A 22,826-nucleotide genomic window follows, 5' to 3' on the forward strand; every position below is an offset into this window, starting at 1 on the left:
ATAAGAGAATTAGACTGTGGAATGGGTGCAAGCAATTCAGTAGTGTTAGGTTCAGAGTACTTGTAGAGTTAACACAGTAGAAGTCAGGTCACACAAAAGCATTTTACACCCTACTAAGGCTGTAAGAGATAGGAAACATCTGGAAAAACACTAAGCTGACCAGTGATTTGCATCTCTGAAACACTGCCCAGGCTGTGGTGTGGAGAGGTCTTGATGGCTTGGAGTATACTAGACTTGGGAAAGGGAGTGAGAGTAGATGATTGCTTCTGTGGTTCCAGTGAGGCATGATTAAGTAATGAACTATGACAGTGACCTCAAACTTGGATAGGAGTAGGCAGATTTGAGGATGGAGAGGAACAGTCAGTAGAAATGTTGGAATTTAGTGGCTTATTGACTGCAGGAATGAAAGAGAAGGAAGGTTGAAATCTCTCTCTGGTTTTGGCTAGGGCAACTAGAGAAGAGGGCATTTCATTTACCAAATCAGGGAAAATGGGAGGAAAGGCTGGTAGAAACAGAATAATGAGATTTTTATTTTTTTATTTTTTAGGAGAGGCTGAGTTTGAGGTACACTCAGAACTTTCATGCTGAGTTGTCAACTTGGAATTTGGAAGAAAAGATGAGGAGCTTAAGAGACAGTAGTGAGGACTCTAGAGGCTAGGAAAGTGTTGTTTCAAAACAGGGAAACAATAGAGATAATTGAAAAGGTGGCATAAAATGGAGAATCCAGGGGGAGGTTATGGAGAGAAAAAGATCTCTAAAACTCTACAAACACTGAAAACTTTTAATACACAGGAAGCAAAAAGAAGTTTATGATCCAGTTAAAAACAAAGAAACAAACAAACAAACACACTAAGAAGGGGTCAGGCGCAGTGGCTCACGCCGGTAATCCCAGCATTTTGGGAGGCCAAGGTGGGCATATTGCTTGAGCTCAGGAGCTCGAGACCAGCCTGGGCAACATGGGGAAACCCTGTCTCTACAAAAAAAAAATGCAAAAGAAAAAAAAATAGCTGGGTGTTAGAAAAAAATAGCTGGGTGTTAGAGATTAATAGAAGGCTGAAGTGGGAGGATTGCTTGAGTTTGGGAGGTGGAGATTACAATGAGCCGAGATTACACCACTGTACTCCAGCCTGGGCTATGGAGTGAAACCCTGTCTCAAAAACAAAACAAAATAAACAAACAATCAAAAGAAAACCTCCCAAACACTAAGAAGGAGGTTTTAGGGGAGTGTAGTGTAATGAAAGTTCAGAAAGGAGAAAGTGGTCGACAGTATCACATGCCAATAAGATAACTTCCACTCGCGTCGGTGTGAAGAGACCACCAAACAGGCCTCGCGTCGGTGTGAAGAGACCACCAAACAGGCTTTGTATGAGCAAAAAGGCTGTTTATTTCACCTGGGTGTAGGCGGGCTGAGTCCAAAAAGAGAGTCAGCGAAGGGAGATGGGGTGGGGCCATTTTATAAGATTTGGGTAGGTAAAGGAAAATTACAGTCAAAGGGGGTTGTTCTCTGGCGGGCAGGAGTGGGGGTCACAAGGTGCTCAGTAGGGGAGCTTTTGAGCCAGGATGAGCCAGGAGAAGGAATTTCACAAGATAATGTCATCAGTTAAGGCAGGAACAGGCCATTTTCACTTCTTTTGTGGTGGAATGTCATCAGTAAGGCAGGAACTGGCCATCTGGATGTGTACATGCAAGTCACAGGGGATATGATGGCTTAGCTTGGGCTCAGAGGCCTGACATTCCTGTCTTCTTATATTAAGAAGAAAAATAAAACAGAATAGTGGTAAAGTGTTGGGATGGCGAAAATTTTGGTGGTGGTATGGAGAGATAATGGGCGATGTTTCTCAGGGCTGCTTCTAGCGGGATTAGGGGTGGAGTGGGAACCTAGAGTGGGAGAGATTAAGCTGAAGGAAGATTCTGTGGTAAGGGGTGATATTGTGGGGTTGTTAGAAGAAACATTTGTCATTTAGAATTATTGGTGATGGCCTGGATACAGTTTTGTATGAATTGAAAAACTAAACCAAATAAGAGAAGGAGAAAAACAGGTATTAAAGGTCTAGGAATTGGGAGGACCCAGGACATCTAATTAGAGAGTGCCTAAGGAGATTCAGCATAGTCCTGCCAGCAAAGATTATTTATTTACTTTAAGAGTTAAGAGTGGTGGTTTGGGGATAGCATCAGGAGATACCAGCTGTGATGGCTTGGAGAAACAGTGTAAACCAGCAGTGTAAACAAGAGCAGGGCACATATGAGTAGATGAGAATGGTGAATAGGAGTATGACTAGACAGAAGATAGTAGGGATGACAAGATTTTTGGGGCACAGTCCAAGTTGGTCTGGTGTCTAGAATGAGACTGGGGCTTAATAAAAAGGAGCGTCCATACAGGAGCTCAAATGGGCTGTACCCTGTAGCATTCCAAGGACAGGCCTGAATTCTGAGAAAGGAAAGTGGTAAAAGTATTGTCCAGTCCTTTTTAAGTTGGTGGCTGAGCTTGGTGAGGTGTGTTTTTAAAAGACCATTAGTCCGTTATACCTTTCCTGGAGACTGAGGACCGTAAGGGATATAAAGGTTTCACTGAATACCAAGAGCCTGAAGAAATGCTTGGCTGATTTGACTAATAAAGGCCAGTCTGCTATTGGACTGTTATAGAGGTGGGAAGGCCAAACGGAGGAATTATGTCTAACAAAAGGGAAGAAATGACTGCGGTGACCTTCTTAGACCCTGTAGGAAAGGCCTCTATCCATCCAGTGAAAGTGTCTACCCAGACTAAGAGGTATTTTAGTTTTCTGACTCGGGGCATGTGAGTAAAGTCAATTTGCCAGTCCTGGGCAGGGGCAAATCCCCGAGCTTGATGTGTAGGGAAGGGAGGAGGCCTGAACAATCCCTGAGGGGTTGTAGAATAGCAAATGGAACACTGAGAAGTGGTTGCCTTGAGGATAGATTTCCAGGATGGAAAGGAAATGAGAGGTTCTAAGAGATGGGCTAGCAGCTTGTAACCTACATGGAAGAGGTTATGAAATGACGACAGAATAGAATGGGCCTGTGAGGCCGGAAGGAGATATTTTCCTTGGTCTAAGAACCATTTGCCTTGTGTGGGAAGAGATTGATAGGTAGAAGTTTCAGTGGGGGGGTAGGTGGGAGTGACTGATGTGAAGGAGAAAAACTGGCTGTGAGGGACAGAAGTTGGAAAGCTACCTGCTTGTCTAGCCACCTTATCAGCATAAGCGTTGTCTAGAGCAATGGGATCTGACGCCTTTTGATGGCCTTTGCAGTGAATGACTCCAGCTTCCTTTGGAAGTAAAGTGGCCTTGAGCAGAGCTTTTATTAAAGAGGCATTAATGATGGAGGACCCTTGCGTAGTGAGGAAACCTCTTTCAGCCTGTATAATAGCATGGTGGTGCAGAATATGAAAGGCATATTTAGAGTCACTATAAATATTGATGCATAGTCCTTTTGCAAGAGTGAGGGCTTGAGTTAAGGCAACTAGTTTGGCTTGCTGAGAGGTAGTGGAGGGGGGCAGAGCGGTAGCCTCAATGACAGATGTGGAAGATACTATAGCATAGCCTGCCTTTGCTGGTGAGTGGCGATTAGGCCTGGCGGAACTGCCATCAATAAACTAAATGTGATCAGGGCGAGGAACAGGAAAGAAGGAAATATGGGGAAATGGGGTGAATGTCAGGTCGATCAGAGAAATACAGTCATGAGGGTCAGGTGTGGTATCCAGAATAATGTGGGAGGCCAGATTGAAGTCCATGCCAGGAACAATGGTAATTGTGGGAGACTCAACAAAGAGTGAGTATAGCTGAAGGAGCTGGGCAGCAGAAAGTGTATGCGTCAGGTATGAGGAAGAAAATAGATTTTGGAAGTTATGAGAAATGTAGAGAGTGAGTTGAGCATAGATTGTGATTTTTAGGGCCTCTAAAAGTATTAAAGCAGTGGCAGCCGCTGCATGCAGATATGAGGGCTAGGCTAAAACAGTAAGGTCAAGTTGTTTGGACAGAAAGGCTACAGGGTGCAGTCCTGGCTCTTGTGTAAGAATTCTGACCGCACTAACCATGCCTAGGAAGGAAAGGAGTTGTTGTTTTGTAAGGGATTGAGGTTTGGGAGATTAGTCAGACACTATCAGCAGGGAGAGCACGCGTGTTTTTATGAGAATTATGCCGAGATAGGTAACAGATGAGGATGAAATTTGGGCTTGGCTGAAGTAATGGGGGCTGTCTGTGAAGCTTGTGGCAGTACAGCCCAGGTAATTTGCTGAGCCTAATGGGTGTCAGGGTCAGTCCAAGTGAAAGCGAAGAGAGGATGGGATGAAGGGTGCAAAGGAATAGTAAAGAAAGCATGTTTGAGATCCAGAACAGAATAATGGGTTGTAGAGGGAGGTATTGAGGATAGGAGAGTATATGGGTTTGGCACCACAGGGTGGATAGGCAAAACAATTTGGTTGATAAGGTGCAGATCCTGAACTAACCTGTAAGCCTTGTCTGGTTTTAGGACAGGTAAAATGGGGGAATTGTAAGGAGAGTTTATAGGCTTTAAAAGGCTATGCTGTAACAGGTGAGTGATAACAGGCTTTAATCCTTTTAAAGCATGCTGTGGGATGGGATATTGGCATTGAGCAGGGTAAGAGTGATTAGGTTTTAATGGGATGGTAAGGGGTGCATGATTGGTCACTAAGGAGGGAGTAGAGGTATCTTATACTTGTGGGTTAAGGTGGGGAGATGCAGGGGAGGATGTGAAGGAGGCTTTGAACTGGGGGAAAAGGCAGCAATGAGGTGTGGCTGTAGCCGAGGAATAGTCAGGGAAGCAGATAATTTAGTTAAAGGGTCTCAGCCTAATAAGGGAACTGGGCAGGTGGGGATAATTAAAAGGAGTGCTTAAAAGAGTATTGTCTAAGTTGGCGCCAGAGTTGAGGAGTTTCAAGAGGCTTAGAAGCCTGGCCATCAATACCCACAACAGTTATGGAGGCAAGGGAAACAGGCCCTGGAAAAGAAGGTAATGTGGAGTGGGTAGCCTCTGTACTGATTAAGAAGGGGACGGACTTACATTCCACTGTGAGAGTTACCTGAAGCTCGGCGTCTGTGATGGTCTAGGGGGCTTCCGAAGCAATCAGGCAGTGTCAGTCTTCAGCTGCTAAGCTAAGAAGATCTGGGAAGGAGTCAGTCAGAGAGCCTTGGGCCAGAGTTCCAGGGGCTCCAGGAGTGGCTGCCAGGTGAGTTGAACAGTCCGATTTTCAGTGGGCTCCCGCACAGATGGGACATGGCTTAGGAGGAATCCTGGGCTGCAGGCATTCCTTGGCCTGGTGGCCAGATTTCTGGCACTTGTAGCAAGCTCCTGGGGGAAGTGGGCCTGGAGGAACACCTGGCCACTGCAGTTTAGGTGTTTGGAAGCTCTTGTGTGCTGGAGACATGGCTGGGGTTTGTCTCACAGTGGAGGCAAGGAATTGCAACTCAGAAATATGTTGCTACTTGGCTGCCTCTATTCTACTATTGTACACCTTGAAGGTGAGGTTAATTAAGTCCTGTTGTGGGGTTTGAAGGCCGGAATTTAATTTTTGGAGTTTTATTTAATGTCGGGAGTGGATTGGGTAATAAAATGTATATTGAGAATAAGATGGCCTTTTGACCTTTTAGGGTCTAGGGCTGTAAAGCATGGCAGGGTTGCTGCCAAACGAGCCATGAACTGGGCTGAGTTTTTATATTTGATGAAAAAGAGCCTAAATGCTATCTGATTTGGGATAAAGAAAAAGGAGTATTAACCTTGACTATGCCTTTAGCTCCAGCCACCTTTTTAAGAGGAAATTGCTGGGCAGGTGGGGGAGGGCTAGTCACGAATGAAACTGTAAGCCAGACCAAGTGTGAGGAGGGGAGTTGATAAAAGGATTATAGGATGGAGGAGCGGAGGCTGAGGAAGCATTGGGACCTAGCTCAGCCTGGAGAGGAGGGGAGAGGTCAGATGGGTCTGTAGAAAAGAAGGATTAGAAAGACTCAGCGACACTTGGGGTTGGGACTGAGGGGACAGGCGGGAGGGAAAGATGAAAGATTTGGGACGAGTGGCATTGGGAACAGAGACTAGGGAGGGACTGATGTGTAAAACAATGCCTGGACATCAGGCACCTCAGACCGTTTGCCCATTTTATGACAAGAATTATTTAGATCTTTTAGGATGGAAAAATTGAAAGTGCTGTTTTCTGGCTATTTGGAACCACTGTCAAGTTTGTATTGGGGTCAAGCAGCATTGCAGAAGAAAATAAGGCATTTAGGTTTTAGGTCAGGTGTGAGTTGAAGAGGTTTTAGGTTTTTAACAACACAAGGCTAAGGGAGAAGAAGGGAGAATGGAGGGAGAATGGAGGGTGGAAGCTTGCCCGTAGTGAAGGAGGGAAGCCCAGAGAAAAGAGACAATAGAGACACGGAGAGAAGGGCTGGGGGTTCTTGCCTCCCAGAAAAGTAGAGAAGGGGTAGAGACACGGAGATAAGGGGTTGGGGGTTCTTGCCCCCAGAAAAGTGGTACTTGCTGCTAAGGGTGAAGAAGGGGTTGGGGGTTCTTGCCCCCAGAAAAGTGGAGAAGGGGTAGAGACACGGAGATAAGGGGTTGGGGGGTTCTTGCCCCCAGAAAAGTGGTACTTGCCGCTAAGGGTGAAGAAGGGGTTGGGGGTTCTTGCCCCCAGAAAAGTGGAGAAGGGGTAGAGACACGGAGATAAGGGGTTGGGGGGTTCTTGCCCCCAGAAAAGTGGTACTTGCCGCTAAGGGTGAAAGACCAAGGCAGGCGTTCCTGCGTGGTCAGACACCCCTGAAACGTGGGTGAATAATCAGGCAGGTGTCCCCATGTGATTAAACACCAAGGGAAGACTGTCTTCCCAAGTCCGTGACCGGTGCCGGAGTTTTGGGTCCACGGATAAAACGTGTCTCCCTCATTTCTGCTAGAAAAGGAAAGGAACTGAAATTAAGAGAAGGGAGAGATTGAAGTGTGGCGCCAAGATTGAAAGGAGAAAGAGGTTGAGGGATAGTGAGAGAGGTTGGAGAAGAGAGTAAAAAGAGGCCGCTTACCTGATTTAAAATTGGCGAGATGTTCCCTGGGCTGGTTGGTCTGAGGACCAGAGGTCGTAGGTGGATCTTTCTCACGGAACAAAGAGCAGGAGGACAGGGGATTGATCTCCCAAGGGAGGTCCCCCGATCCAAGTCATGGCACCAAATTTCACTCGCGTCCATTTGAAGAGACCACCAAACAGGCTTTGTGTGAGCAACAAGGCTGTTTATTTCACCTGGGTGCAGGCGGGCTGAGTGCGAAAAGAGAGTCAGCGAAGGGAGATAGGGGTGGGGCCATTTTATAAGATTTGGGGAGGTAAAGGAAAATTACGGTCAAAGGGGGTTGTTCTCTGGCGGGCAGGAGTGGGGGTCACAAGGTGCTCAGTAGGGGAGCTTTTGAGCCAGGATGAGCCAGGAGAAGGAATTTCACAAGATAATGTCATCAGTTAAGGCAGGAACAGGCCATTTTCACTTCTTTTATGGTGGAATGTTATCAGTTAAGGCAGGAACCGGCCGTCTGGATGTGTACGTGCAGGTCACAGGGGATATGATGGCTTAGCTTGGGCTCAGAGGCCTGGCAATAACAATGGAATATTTCCCATTAGATTTAAGGATTAGGAATGCTTGATGACTTCATCAGGTCGTTTTCAAGGAGACACAGCAAATTTTCAGCAATTTAAGAAGTGAGAAAGAGAGATACCATGTATTGAGCTCTGTTTTGATAAGCTGAGGAATGATAAAAGAAAATGTGATAGGGCAATAGCCAAAGAGGATACAACACAGTATACAATGCATACAATAAAGTATTATTGAATATTTTATTTTTTTTTGTAGTACTTGTATATTCTTAGGGGAATGATCCAGTGGAAGGCAGTAAAGAAACCTCCTTGAGAAAGGAGTGTGTGATCGAAGTTATTTTTAATCAAGATGAGTTATAGGTAGTAGGAAATAAAGGTGATATTAATAGGATAGTCTTTGAACCATTGAACTATGGATGGAGTACTTTGAACTATGAATAAAAGCAAGCTTTTAAATGAAGGAGTGAGATAACTTTTTTCTTCTGTAAATTCAGAAACTAGGTAATCTATTGTGATGTGGTGATGGGGAGGAGACTTAGAAGAAATGTATGCATATTTGTAATAACTACTTGTGAATGTGAAGCACTTGGCCAAGTGCATGCAACAGGATGTCTGTGCCATGTTCAGGGCCCACCTCAGGTCAAATATCATAATTTTTATTAAGGGCTGAATAATTTTTCTCATAGATGAAGAAATTTCAAAAAATGGGGTAGTTTGATGCAGACACAAGGAATTTCAGTTTGAATAAAATTGCAGACTATGTGCGAAGGGTAGAGAGGTGTTACTATATAAGTTTGGAAGTAATGAATTTCCAACTTGGAAGTAATGATCTCAAATAAGGAGGTCTGCGGTAAACATAAAACAAAGGACACAAGGAGCAGATTTGATAGCTGAGAAGTGAGTGGTAAGTTCAGGGAAAATGAGAATGTCTTTTTGGCTTAAGCTGAGACCTAAATTATCTCAAACCTCAGGGTATATAAGAATCATCCAGGATATCACATTAAAAGGTCAGGTTTCAGGCTGCCCCTACAGACTTTAGGCTGACCCTGGGAGCCTACATTTTTAAACCACCTCAAGTGATGATGCAGGAGATCCTCAACCACAATTTCACACAACACTGGGAAAGGATTTCCACTGAGAACAAAGATTGGGAATGAGTCTGGAAAGGTAAATGGAAGTTGTGTTTTGATAGGACTTGAGTGTTTTGTGCTGAGGAACGCAAAATTCTTCTTTCTGATAATATATTAGGCCAAGGAATCTACAAAACCAACCTCCAAGAGCTCATAAGTAAGTTCAGCAAGGTTGCAGGGTACCAGATCAAATAAGTAAATAAGTAAATAAATAAATAAATATCACATTTCTATTTGCTAACAACATTAAAGACCAAAATTTAAAACCAAATTTACAATACAAACTTAATAACAAAATGGAGAAATTTAAAATTTGAAAACCAAAATTAAAAACACAACAACTCCAAAGAAATGACATAGGTAAGTATAAACTTAACATTTATGAGATTTATACACTCAAAACTACAAAATACTGATGAAAGACCTAAAAGCAGAACTATATTAAATGGATAAACATACTATATTTATGGATCAAAAAACTCAACATAATAAAGATGTTCATTTTTTTCCAAATTGGTTTATATGGCTTTAGTGAATTTCCTAACAAAAGTCTAGCAAGGTTTTTTGTAGACATTGTCAAAGTTTTTCTAAAATTTATTTGGAAAGGCACAGGCCCTAGACCACCTAAAACAATCCTGATAAGAAGAATAAAGTGGGAGGAATCACTCTGCCCAAATTTACATCCTGCTATATAACTACAGTAATCAGGACAGTGCGGCCTTAGTAGGGAGACACACTTAGACCAACAGACTGAATAAGGAACCCAGAAATGGATCCAAACATGAAAAACCAACTAATTTTTGACATAGATACAAAACCAATTTGTATCTGTTTGCATTGCTATAAAGGAATACCAAAGGTGAGGTAATTTATAAAGAAAAGAGGTGGATTTGGCTTATGGTTCTGCAGGCTGCACAAGCATGGCACCAGCATATGTTCCTGGTGAAGCCTCAGGAAGTTTCCAATCATGGTGGAAGTTGAAAGGAGCGCAAGCGTATCACATGGTGAGAGAGGGAGCAAGAGAGAGCAAGGGAGGAGGTGCCACACTCTTCCAAACAACCAGATCTTGCGGGAGCTCATAGAGAAAGAACTCACTCATAACCACAAGGACAGCTCCAAGGTACTCATGAGGAATCTGCCCCTATGACCCAAACACCTACCAGGCCCCAACTCCAACATTGGGAATCACATTTCAGTGTAAAACTTGGAGGGGACTAACATCCAAACTATATCACAATTCAGTGAGGGAAAGGTAGACCTTTCAGCAAATGGCAATGGGACAATTGAACATCCGTAGGCAAAGGAAAGAAGGAAGGAAGGAGGAAATAATTTGACATCTTTTACAAATGGTATATTATGTGGAACCTCACAGATGTCACAAGTGATATATTAGGTGGAAGTTTTTACAAAACAATAGGAATGGACAGTCTGTATCTGAAACAGAGCTGACAAGCTTGGAGTCTTTCATTTCCTGCTCATTTCTTCCTCAGAAACTCCATCCAGGACTCCTTTATCAGCCATTGTGACCTCTGAGGTTCTTCTATGGTTCTTCCAGGAAAGTAGTTTTCAAAAGTGAGCTTTCATCAGTATCACCTGGAAGATTCGTTAGAAGACAAATGGCTGGGCTTTATCCCCAGAGTTTCCAATTCTCAGCAAGTTTATGGTAGGAGCCTGAAATTTTCATTTTGGGAGCCAGACATGGTGGCCCATACTTGTAATCTCAGCTGCTCAGGAGACTGAGGCAGGAGGGTTAATTGAGGCCAGGATTTCAAGACCAGACCCCATTTCTTACAATTTTTTTTCCCCCATTTCTAAGAAGTTTCAAGGGAATGTTGATGCTGCTAATACTAATACAGGGATGACACTTTGAGAACAACTGTCTCAGTATCCACAGGTGAAAACTGCTGTTCATGCAATAAAGGACGAAGATAAGTTTTAAAGCAAGTAACTAACGTAATGAAAATCATAGTACTTCAATCAATATTAGAAGACTGTTCAGAGTGGGAAGAAATCAGAAGACCAGTGCAAAGAATACTTCAGTGGCCTAGAAAAATAGATGGAAGGGGCAGATTTAAGAAGCCAGATGTCTAATTGGAAATTATTTGTGACAGTTTGGAAATTAGGAAAAGTTTGGTCCATCAGTGATGTATTAAACATTTTAGCTTGAAGAGTTAAGTTTGTTTTTGATGGTGTAGCAGGAAAAATTTACTCGCTACCACTCAGCTATGCAAGAAACTATGGTTATTTATTCTATAATTGATCTAAGTACATATCATTCCTATAATTGCTCTAACTTTCCTCATAAGTCTTCACTCCACTAAGTAGCAAGGGATGGCTGGGACTTTAAATTGCCAATTAATGGTAATGAGGCTACAAGGGGGAAAAAAAGAAGTCTACATCAAGAAGCTCAACATTTTTCAGGCTAATGCTCATTATTTCATATGCTTTTCCTCTCTCTCTCTGCTTCTGAAAAGATATCATTTTGCTATTTGAGGAGGAGTGGGGAGGGGGGGTTGTATGGTGAATTAGAGATGATTAGAGGTCTCTGAATGTCAGTGGCATTGCCAGAGAAGATGGGCTGAATCCAGTGAGGTGTGACAGGTTCTGTCTCACCCTGCTATCTACCATTGTCCATGGTTATTAATGTTTGTATTCCTGATTGTCTCCTCTTTCTGATGCAGGCTTTTGTTAGCCCAGTTGACCTCTCAGTGTCTCTTGGTTCTATTAGCAAGGGAGGAAGCAACTCCCACTACTCTGCATCCCATCTTGACCATGGACAACCAGCAGTGCAGTCTCAGCTCTCTATCCAGCCATCTTCTCCCAAACATGCTGTACAATTGCTCCCATGCTGCCTTGGATCTAGGGTCCAGCCAAACGTGGAGCTCCTTTGGGAGGTTGATAACATACCCCAGGCTTTCCCCAGGAAACCAAGCTCTAACATTCTCAATGTCTTCATATTTAACTCTTTGTCTTCATACCTCTGAGTGTCAGGGAACAGAGGCCTCCTTGGGCTCTTCTTTCACCATTTTCTCTCTTCTCACACTCTCAGGAGGCAAGGGGGTTTTCCATGTTCTATGAAAATTGAGGAGCACATTTCCTTATATCCCCTTCATTTCTGGGGTGACATTCATCTTGCCCCATTTTTTCCAGAGTCCACAGTCATGGATGGATACAGGTGAGAAAAGGATTTTGCAACATCATAAAATACACTGACATGCATGAAATATGCAAAATATCTCAAAATAACTCAGGGAGAGAGAGAACAGGAAAGAGGGGCAAAGTTGTTGGGGAAGGTAGTTTACTCTGCCTGAGCACCATTGACTCCAAGTCCTGCCAGGCCAGCCGTCATCTAGATGAGATAACCCAACAGAATCTGGGGATATAGATCTAAAGTTCAGAAATAAGATTGTGCTGAAAAAATAAATATAATAATTTTCAGGTTGCCTGGCCATTTAATTAAAAGCAAAAACAATCAGTTAATTAAAAGCTGTCTCCTTGGCTGGAATGTACTACGGCTAATTGCAGTGGTTCTACAGTCATGTATTTTGGAGGAATGTGATTAGTTGTTAACTACTTTGCCTATAACTCTGGAATACATTCTTTGTTTAATAGTTAATTTTGATATATGGAGTTTGGAGAATTAATTTCACATGCTTAAATTACAGAGGATGACAGAGTGTTGTGGAAGTGGTTCCACTGGTTTATTATAAAAGTGATGTGGTTTCAACTTAGTTGAGAGTTGATCTGAGGAAGGTACACATTTGTAATTATTCCTGCTCATAGTTACAGCTTACAATGTCCGTTTGCTGGGGGATTCAAGGCTGCAGCCTGATTGTGGTGAGGGCTACTCTGGAGTCTCTTCTCTGCTCCTTTTTTTCTCTTCTAGTCTATGTCTTGTTTTTCCTTCTCCCTCAACAGCCATTTTTCAAAGTTTTTCCCTCTTTGTTTTTTTTTTTCTCCAATCTCTAAATGTTGGAGAGATTCCTGAGCTCCATGCTGTTCCCTTCTCCCTTCTCTCTCATCCTTAGAGATCTATCTCATCCTGTCCTCCAGATTCTGTACTGTATTAACCATCACAAAGACCATCTCTCTGCAGATGACTCATGTTTTTCTATCTCCAGCTCTGACCTCTGTGGACTACAGACCCTTCTGTCCACCTGCCACTTCTGCTCAGAGGCTAGCAGACCTGAAACTTAAAACATCCAAGACAGAATTCTTGATGAATCTACCACCCTGAATCTTCTCCTCACAGGGTTTTTCATATATCATTAAACAAAGACATTATTATTAACTCCACTCCACCAGTAATGGTCTTGGCTCTACCCTTAAATCTGTGCCGAACCTGATCATGTTTCACTGTCTCTTCAGCTGCCTCTTTATTGCCTGTTGCAATAGACTCCCAGCAGGTCTCCCTGTTTCCACTCATATTTGTCTAGAATCTGTACTCCACAAACATAAATCAGATCATTTCGCTCTAATGCTCAAAACTTTCTCACATTTTTCACGTGTCTTAGAGTGAAGCCCAATGGGCTAGCACCTACATGGTGCATGAGGCTCCAAATTCCACCCTCATCCCCACCTCTGTTTATTGTGCTAGTACTCTTCATTCATATCAGCCTCCTTATGAGTGCTCTTGCTTCTGCCTCTCCATCTTTGCATCTTCTTTTTTGTCTGTCTGAAATGTTCTTTCTCCATCTCTGTGCGTGGTCTCATGGCTTCACTCAAGGCCTGTGTGAACAGCATCTGCTGCTGTATCCCTGTCCTCATCCTCCACTTACCCATTAACCTCTTATCACCTGGAACCACTTTAGAGAAGCTGCCGTCAGTATTCGAATTGCTAAATTCACACAGAAATGATTCAGCGTGTGTATCACTTATGCTTGTTGCATTATTTGACACTCTTGGACACATTCTTGCTTTCTTCAACTATTTCTGTTTGCCATTTGTGATACCACTTTCTGATTTATTTAATCATTCAGGCTTCTTCTAGGCATTGAGTGTGCAGCAGTGAACAGAACACTTAATGTCAATCACTAAGGAAATGCAAATCAAAATCCCAGTGAAAAACCACTTTACTCCCATAGAGATGTCAACCATAAAAAAAAAGGTGGGGGGCCAGTGTGGTGGCTCATGCCTGTAATCTCGACACATTGGGTGGCTGAGGCAGGAAGATTACTTGAGCCTAAGACTTTGAGACAAGCCTGGGCAATATAGCAAGACCCTATCTTAAAAAAAATTAGCCAGGCACAGTGGGGCACGCCTGTGTCCACAGCTACACAGGAGGCTGGAGCAGGAGGATTGCTTGAGCCCATGAGTTTGAGGCTGCTGTGAGCCATAACTGCACCACTGCACTCCAGACTGGGCAAAGAGAATGAGACCCTGTCTCAAAAAAAGAAAAAAAATAAAGAAAATAACAAGTGTGCACAAGGATGTGGAGAAATTGGAACTCTTGTACACTCTTGGAGGACATGTAGAATGGTGACTACATTGGAAAATGATATGGCAAGTCTTCAAGAGATTGAACATGGAATTAACCTGTGATCCAGCAATTCCACTTCTGGATATTTACCCAAAAAGTTGGAAAGAGGAATTAGAGCAGATATTTATACAAGCATGCTCATTATGCAACTGCATTATTCATAATGTCTAAAAGGTGGAATCAACCCAGCAGTACATGAATGGATGAATGGTAAACAAAATGCAATATATACATACAATGAAATATTATTCTGTCTTAAACAGGAAGGAAATTTGACACATTACAACACTGATGAATCTTAAAGAAATTATTGTCAGAGAAATAAGCCATTCACAAAAGGTGGTATATTATTGGATTCCACCTATATGAGATTACTGAAGTACTCAAATTCATAGAGACAGAAAATAGAATGATAGTTACCAAAGGCTGAGGAGAATAGGGAATGACAAGATATTGTTCGATGGGTATGGAGTTTCAGTATGGAACAATAAAAAAGCTCTGCAGAGGGATGGTGGCTATGGTTATTCAACGATGTGAACACACATTGCCACTGAACTGTATATTTAAAATGGTTAGAATGGTAATTTTAGTGTTATCTATATCTTCCATAATTTGAAAAATTTAAAAAAAAGAAAAAAAAAGTCCAGTGTACTCACACTCATGAAGTTTACTGGGGGAAAAGGCAATGAATAAACAAATGAATGTGTACCATGAGGTCCCCTCCATAAGAGAAGTCTAAGCAATAGTCCTTCTTTCCCTTTTTACCCATCTTCTCTGCCCTTATCACCACTTAACATTATATTATACACTAGAATGTAAGCTCCCTGAGGAAAGGAAGTAATGAACTTTTTTATTGGTCCTTGCTATGATTCTGTTTTTCAAAACACTACTTAGCATGTGGTTATAGGATCTCAATAAATATTTTCTGAGTCATTGCATCATTAAGCTGAATAGAATATTATTATTTGATGCCTTACATATAGGTATGATTTCAAGTGATTGTCTTTGCTTACATTGTTTGTGAACAATCCAAGTATTCACAAGTGTTTTTTAGAGAGTGTGTATAGCTTCCACATTGTCCTGAGAGAAGCTGGGTGCAGTTTATAACATTACAATAATAATGGAAAGAGAATAAAGAAGTATGAGATCAATCAACTGCTTGTCTCCAGGGAAAGACTTATTGTGTAAAAGGTAGAGAGGAAAATTATAATCTATTTTTCTCAATTTGAATGAAAGGCTCAGTATACCTGAAAAGCTGTCATATATATATTTATAGTTGTGTAAGGAAGAAGACAAGGCAAGTTCACATTCAGCTGATTGCCTTGTTTAGAACTTTTGAAAATAATTGCAATATCCCTGGTTGTGCCATCATTTCTGTGGTTCCACAAGTAAGTTTTGATCAGCTGCAGGCAGCCAAACCAATTCCTCAAGCTACAAAATTAACTAGCATCACAGTGAATCTGAACAGCTTATAAAGTGCTAGAAAAGCACCAAGGTGTAGATTGAGCATGATAGAAAATTCAAATAAAAAACTGAATCCATTTTTGTTGTTTTTACTGCTGAAACATCACACTCGATGAACTGGAGTATATGAACATACTCCTTTGAATCCACGATAAAAATCCTGATTTTAGAATAAAAGAGATGCACACACACATACCCACATACATTTAGAAATAAAGCATCTTGAGGATTAACCATATTAAAAAGTTACGTGAAGTTGAATTCTAGTTGATTATAATGGAAAGGCACTACATGATATTATACCTTGTTCTTATACTTTCTTGCTTGGAAATAGAAAATAAAACTAACAGTTTCTACACTGGTGGAAGCAGCAACATGGCTAATAGCAGCTGCATCAAGTCCTTGGAAAAGTGATGGGCATGGGTCCCATTTCGCTACCCACTTTCCATCTGACACTAAGTACTCTCCAGTGAGTAGCCTTCCCTCCGCACTGAGCGTGAGAAGTTTGCCACCTTATACTACAGCATTATTGTCGAAGAACCCGCCTGGGTGTGTGCACCTTCAGCTGCATAATCTGTGGCAAGACCTTCAAAGAAAAGACCCATTAAAAAAAAAATCTATATTTTCTACCTCTTGGCGTCACGAATAGTACTGTAATAAGCTTGGGAGTGTTAATATCTCTTTAAGATCCTGATTTTAATTCTTTTGGAGAAATATTCAGAAGTGGGATTGCTGGAATATATGGTAGTTCTATTTTTAATTGTTGGGGAGAATCTCTTTTGTAGACTGAATGCTTATATCTCCCCCAAATTCATATGCTGAAATCTAATTCCCAATGCGATGGTATCTATAAGTGGGGCCTTTGGGAGGCGATTAGGAGTCCTCATGAATGGGATTAATGCCCTGATAAAAGAGGCCCCAGAGAACTTCATCATAACTTTTTCCTTTCCTTTCCTTGCCTTTCCTTTCCTTTCCTTTTTAATGGAGTTTCACTCTGTTGCCTAGGCTGGAGTGCAGTGGCACGATCTTGGCTCATTGCAACCTCCGCCCTCTGGGTTCAAGCAGTTCTCCTGCCTCAGCCTCCTGAGTAGCTGGAGTTACAGGTGCTCGCTGCCATGCCCACCTAATTTTCGTGTTTTTAGTGGAGACGGGGTTTCACCTTGTTGGTCAGGCTGGTCTCAAACTCCTGACTTCAAGTGATTTGTCCGCCTCGGCCTCCCAAAGTGCTGGGATTACAAGCGTGAGCCACCGCACCCGGTTTTCATTATACCTTTCAACATGTGTGGACACAGTGAAAAGATGGCTTCTCTGAACCAGGAAGCAGGCTCTCACCAGACACTAAATTCACCAGTGCCCTTATGTTGGACTTCCCAGCCTCTATATGATGAGAAACTAATTTATGTCATTTAGAAGTCATCAAGTTTATGATATTTTGTTTTAGCCCCTCAAATGGACTAAGACAGCCCCCATACTGCTTTCCATAGCAACAGCACAATTTTATATTCCCGTCAGCAGTATGCAAGGGTCCCAGTTTCTCCACATTCTCACGGACACTTGCTGTCTGTTTTTTTTTTTTTTAATAACAGCTGTCTTGAAAGTTGATGTGAGGTGATATCTAACTGTGGTTTTGATTTGCATTTCTCTGGTGATTAGTGACATTCAGCCTGCAGTGGAGTACTATTTGGTCTGAAAAAAGAGGGAAACTGCAATCTGTGATAACATGGATAAACCTTGACGACATTAAGCTAAGTGATATAAGCCAGTCACTGAAAGACAAGTTCTGCATGATTCCACTTGTCGAGGTATCAAAAATAGTCAAATTCACAGAATAAAAAAGTGGAATGACAGTTGCTAGTGGCTAGGGGGAAGGGAAAAGGGGAATTTATTAATCAATGCCATAAAGTTTCAGTTAAGCAAGTTGAGTAAGTTTTAAAGATCCACTGTACAATATTGTACCTTCTGTCAACAGTACCATATTGTACACTTAAAAAGGTGTTAAGATGGTGGATTTCATGTTGTGTTTTTACCGTGATAAAAGAAAATTTTAAAAATTTAAATTAAAAAATCTAAATTTTGATTTATTACCACTGTTATTACTGTATATATGGAGGTGGCTGGTGATGATTATTAGGTGGCAAATATCCTAATTGATAAAATGTGGTAGGCAGTATTTTTAAATGATCCCAAGTTTTCTATTTCTCCCTCTTATATGACTTGTGTAATTCCTTCCCCTTGAGGATGGGAGGAACCTGCAACTTGCCTCTAATCAATTGAAAATGAAGAAGGTGAAGGGAATATTTATATGTGATTAAGGTCTCTAATCATTTGCATTTGTGTTAGTCAAAAGAGAGATTATTCTGGGTGGGCCTGACCTCATAAGGTAAGCTCTTCCCTTAGAGATTCTGTTTATTGTTGGCTTTGAAGAAACAACCTATCATGAATTCTAAAACTACAAGGAAGGAAATAAATTTTGCCAACAAAATGAGGGAGTTTGAAAGCAGATCCTTCCCTAATCAAGCTTTCAGATGAGAACACAATCGAACCAATATCTTGATGTCAACCTTGTGAGATCCTGAATAGAGGGCCCAAGTAAGATACATCCAGACTTCTAACATACAAAAACTTCAAAATAATAAATGTGTTAAGCTGCTCAGTTTGCGCTAATTTCTTACACAGCATTGAAAACAGATATACAAGGGTATAGGAGGTTACACATGCCTGCTGAGCAAAAACATGGATTCAAAGCATTAGATGTATGAGAGAGGAGCCAGTGAAGAATCCTAATAAAGTTATTGACATAGTATTCCTGAGAATCTGAAGAGCTAGACGGTATTTTATAAGTGCCCCCTTATTTGGCTCATAATATCAATTATATAAATCTCAATCATTGTTCTCATCCTCTGAACCCATGTTGTTACTTTTCTTTTGTTTACCCACTAGACCATGCAATTACATTTATTTCTCAAGTGTAAAATACACTGCCATCTGGATAAAAACTACAAAAAAAATTAATGATTTGGAGAGCTTCAAATATACAGATGTTTAGTGTTGAATTAACTAACATTCTGGATGGTTGACTGATTTGAATTTCTTTTAACTTGGATGTTCGGGGACTATGTAGATATACTACCTGAAGCTATAGATACTGATAAGAAGCCAGAATTGTTACTTGGAAAACAATAGGTAATATGATAACATGATTTAGATTCTGTCTGAGCTTGTGCCTATGTATATTTGATAGAACGTTTCTATGTATTACCATACATCAGGGTTTAATGTATTTGAAAAGCATTATAAATGTTACAGCTTTTAATAATTAAAATTACATCTGTAGTTTGCTTCACATAAATAGAGCTTCTTATTTCTTTCTGTCTCTTTCACTGAACTCTGTATTTTATTCTTAAATGTCCAGTCTTTTTGACAATAATCTATGATAACAAAATAATATTACACATTAAAAAAGGAAGATGGGGTTACATTTGGCAGTTCAGAGATACCCTTGTTGGTTCTAGTTTGCCAGATTCTTCTCTGGCAGGCTAGATAATGGCATCTAGTCCTTGGTATTCAGAAATACAACTATGTGTTTAAATGCATACTGATTTATTTAGGAGATAATTTTGATAATTTCTTGTAATATTTATTTGTGAAATTATTATCTCAAATAATAATTTAAGTGAATGTGATAAAATCTAACAAATAGTGATGCAGGGGCTGTGGTAATTTAGAAAAAGGAAGATGCAGAAGATAGGGTTTCTAATGGTGGGGAAAAGATATAAGTGATCAACCAATTTTCTGATTTATTTTGTTATAAATATTTGGTGTCTAAGTATCTGACATAAGAGAAAACTTTTTTGTAAACTTTCTTATAAAAATATTGTATTAAGCACTGGAGTTTGCATACAAATTTTAAAACTGAAAATTCTTGACTACTCAACTGAATTTTTGGTTTGTGTGTTTATGCTTTATCTGGTGAATGGAGTAAGTGATCAATTGTATTGTGGGAAAATTGCATTTTCTTGGGACTGCCTTCTACATAAACAACCTGGGTATGTTCTGGGATTTTAGGACAATTGCTTCTAAGTATCCAGTGATGGGAAAAAGCATTTAGGCATATGAAAGGGGTGGAACAGGAATATTTTGCTCAGAGAACTTCCAGGATTAGGTGCTTTTAATCTCTAAAAATTTTATTCATACAGGCATTTCTCATTACAGATAAATACCACTGTCTCGCTATGAAGAGTAACACTGTGCAATGCAATGAACACTTGAATGTTTAAGTTATTAAACATATATGTTATTTCAAGGAGAAATGATCTCCTTTAGGAGGAGAAAAACATTTTTGTTTTTGTTTCTGCTGAAGGTCACCTTGGGCAATTGAAAAGGAAAGCATTCCTGTGCATCCAGATTCATTTATTTTTGGCTTGAATTTTTGTAGCAGAGAAAAAGCACCAGTTCCCCCACTGTTTCCTGTTCTTAGCAGGTCCAGCTGCCTGCGGGTGGTCTACAGATTTGTGAGAGCAAAGGCTCTTCACTTGTAAGAAGAAGTTGCCCGTGGTCTTCCAAGTTTGGGTTTCTAAACTGGAATTTCTGAAGTTTGGCAAAAGCTCTAGGAAAATACTCAAGTTTGGAAAAATCCTTCCTTTAATTCTTGACTGTGGCTTTCTCTTAGTACATTTCTCCCTTGTTGAAGCTACATTTACATATTTAGTTTTTAATATTGGTTTTGTTGTGGCATTGCCTTAAAATAATATTTCTATAGAGAAAATCAGAGCTTATTTTATGTGATATAGTTTGGCTGTGTCCCCATCCAAATCTCATTTTGAATTGTAGCTCCCATAATTCTCATGTGCTGTGGGAGGGACCTGGTGGGAGATACCTGAATTGTAAGGGTGGTTGCCCCCCATACTGTTCTCATGGTAGTGAAAAAGTCTCCTGAGATCTGATGGTGTTATAAGAGGAAATCCCTTTCACCTGGCTCTCATTCTCTCTTGTCTGCCGCCATGTAAGACATGCCTTTGCCTTCTACCATGATTGTGAGGCCTCTCCAACCACGTGGAACTGTGAGTCCATTAAACCTCTTTTTCTATATAAATTACCCAGTCTCGTGTATGTCTTTATCAGCAGTGTGAAAATGAACTAATGCATTATGTTTCAAGTCAAAGTGCAATGACGGGCATCTAACAGATAGTTTGGTACCTTATAGTTTATTCAGCCTGAAAATAAAAGGGGATTTATTGCAACCTAAATTTTAAAAAATAGGTGAAACATCCTAAATTAAATATATGACTTAGGAGATACAAAGTTGAATTTATGTTAAAATATTAACACACAAAAATGTAAATTTTAGACTTTTCTATCTGGCTTACAATATTGGAAATAACAGTTTGTTTCAGGAAGTAAATTGATATCTTCCAGTCTTCACGCTGTCTTTTTAAAAAATGAAATTCCTATCTCCAATACTATTTTATTTAGCAGTCGTTTGAGATATTTTGTGTTCCAGGAATTTTTTTATTTCCTGGACATTCAAAGATAAATATGATGCACTTGGTACTTACAGGGTAATGCAGGGAATAGACGGTGCTCTCTGATAGGGACTAAATGAAGAAAGCACAATGGCCTTACAAGAAACATTGTTCTACTTTTTACACTGATGTGGAAATGAGAAATGATGACTCATCTACCAGCAATTAATCATATTCAGTTATCATGTATTGGTTGGTTACCCTTTGGTATATGGCAGACTATGCATGCATTATTATTATAGATGAGAGACCAGGATGTTGCAGATGGGCTGAGTGTGAGTCTCAACCCACCCCTCACTTCCTAACTGTGTGAACTTGGGCTAAAAATGAGGTTCACAGTGCTGCATAACTCCATGGAAACACCAGCATTAAAAATCATATCTACTTCATCAGATTGTGAAGATTAAAGAGGCAAAACATAAAAATAACTTAGAACACTGCCTAAGACATTACTGATGAACAGGTGCTATGGATTCAGGACAGCAAATTCCATTTCCTACTTGTACTTTACTACAAGTAGGAAAAAATGTTTCTGGATCATGGGGAATTTGAAGTATTTTGATGAAGACAAGATAATCCATTTGAAATACAAAATGATATAAAGGAAAGAACTAAGCATTTGGTGGCATTGCATTAACCAATAAGGAAACTAACAGGATTTTAGGGGTGAGAAAGATGAATAGCCTCTTTTGCAATAAATTAATTATCAACTTTACATTTATAAGAGCATTTTCTACATGTGAAATCATGGCCTTATAATGATGCTATCATCAAAGTATCTCATTCAGTGCAGGTATTAGTTTGTTTTCATGCCCCTGATAAGACATACCTGAAACTGGGAACAAAAAGAGGTTTAATTGGACTTATAGTTCCACATGGCTGGAAGGCCTCAGAATCATGGTGGGAGGTAAAAGGCACTTCTTACATGGCAGCAGCAAGAGAAAAATGAGGAAGAAGCAAAAGTGGAAAGCTTGATAAACTCATCAGATCTTATGAGACTTGTTCCCTATCATGAGAACAATATGGTAAAGACTGGCCCCCATGATTCAATTACCTGCACCTGGGTCCTCTCCACAACACATGGGAATTCTGGGAGATACAATTCAAGTTGAGATTTGGGTGGGGACAGAACCAAACCATATCAGTGCACATAGGAAATCTATGAGATTTAGCTGATTATCCCCATTTACACATCAGTATACTAAGAGCCATATAATTTAAGTGAATTGCTCATAGTTATACAGCTAGCAATACACAGAGTCTGGATTTGGACCTACAATGTTTATATCTGAAACCTGGGCAACTAACAACTTCTTGTCTCCCATGAGGAGGTTGAGCATGGGCTGTGTTTACATAGTATACATCTAGGTAAGTCAAAAAGAAGGGTTAGCCATCTCATGTTAGGGAAGTGCCTGGAACAAAGTTACATGGAGGAGCAAGTTGTGGTTGGGGGACAATGAGGGTTCCAGCTGCATAGACATGGTTGGGTTGAACATAGGATTAGTATAGACGAGAATGCAATCAAAAGTACTCAACTGAAGTGACTCAAAGTAGGTATTTTTCTACATCACAAGAAGTTCAGTGGTAGGTGATTATTAGAGATATTTTGATGATGCTATCAGGGCTTCCCTATCTTT

The sequence above is a fragment of the Pan troglodytes genome, chromosome 15 (genome assembly GCF_028858775.2).
Source record: "Pan troglodytes isolate AG18354 chromosome 15, NHGRI_mPanTro3-v2.0_pri, whole genome shotgun sequence".
Lineage (NCBI taxonomy): Eukaryota > Metazoa > Chordata > Mammalia > Primates > Hominidae > Pan > Pan troglodytes.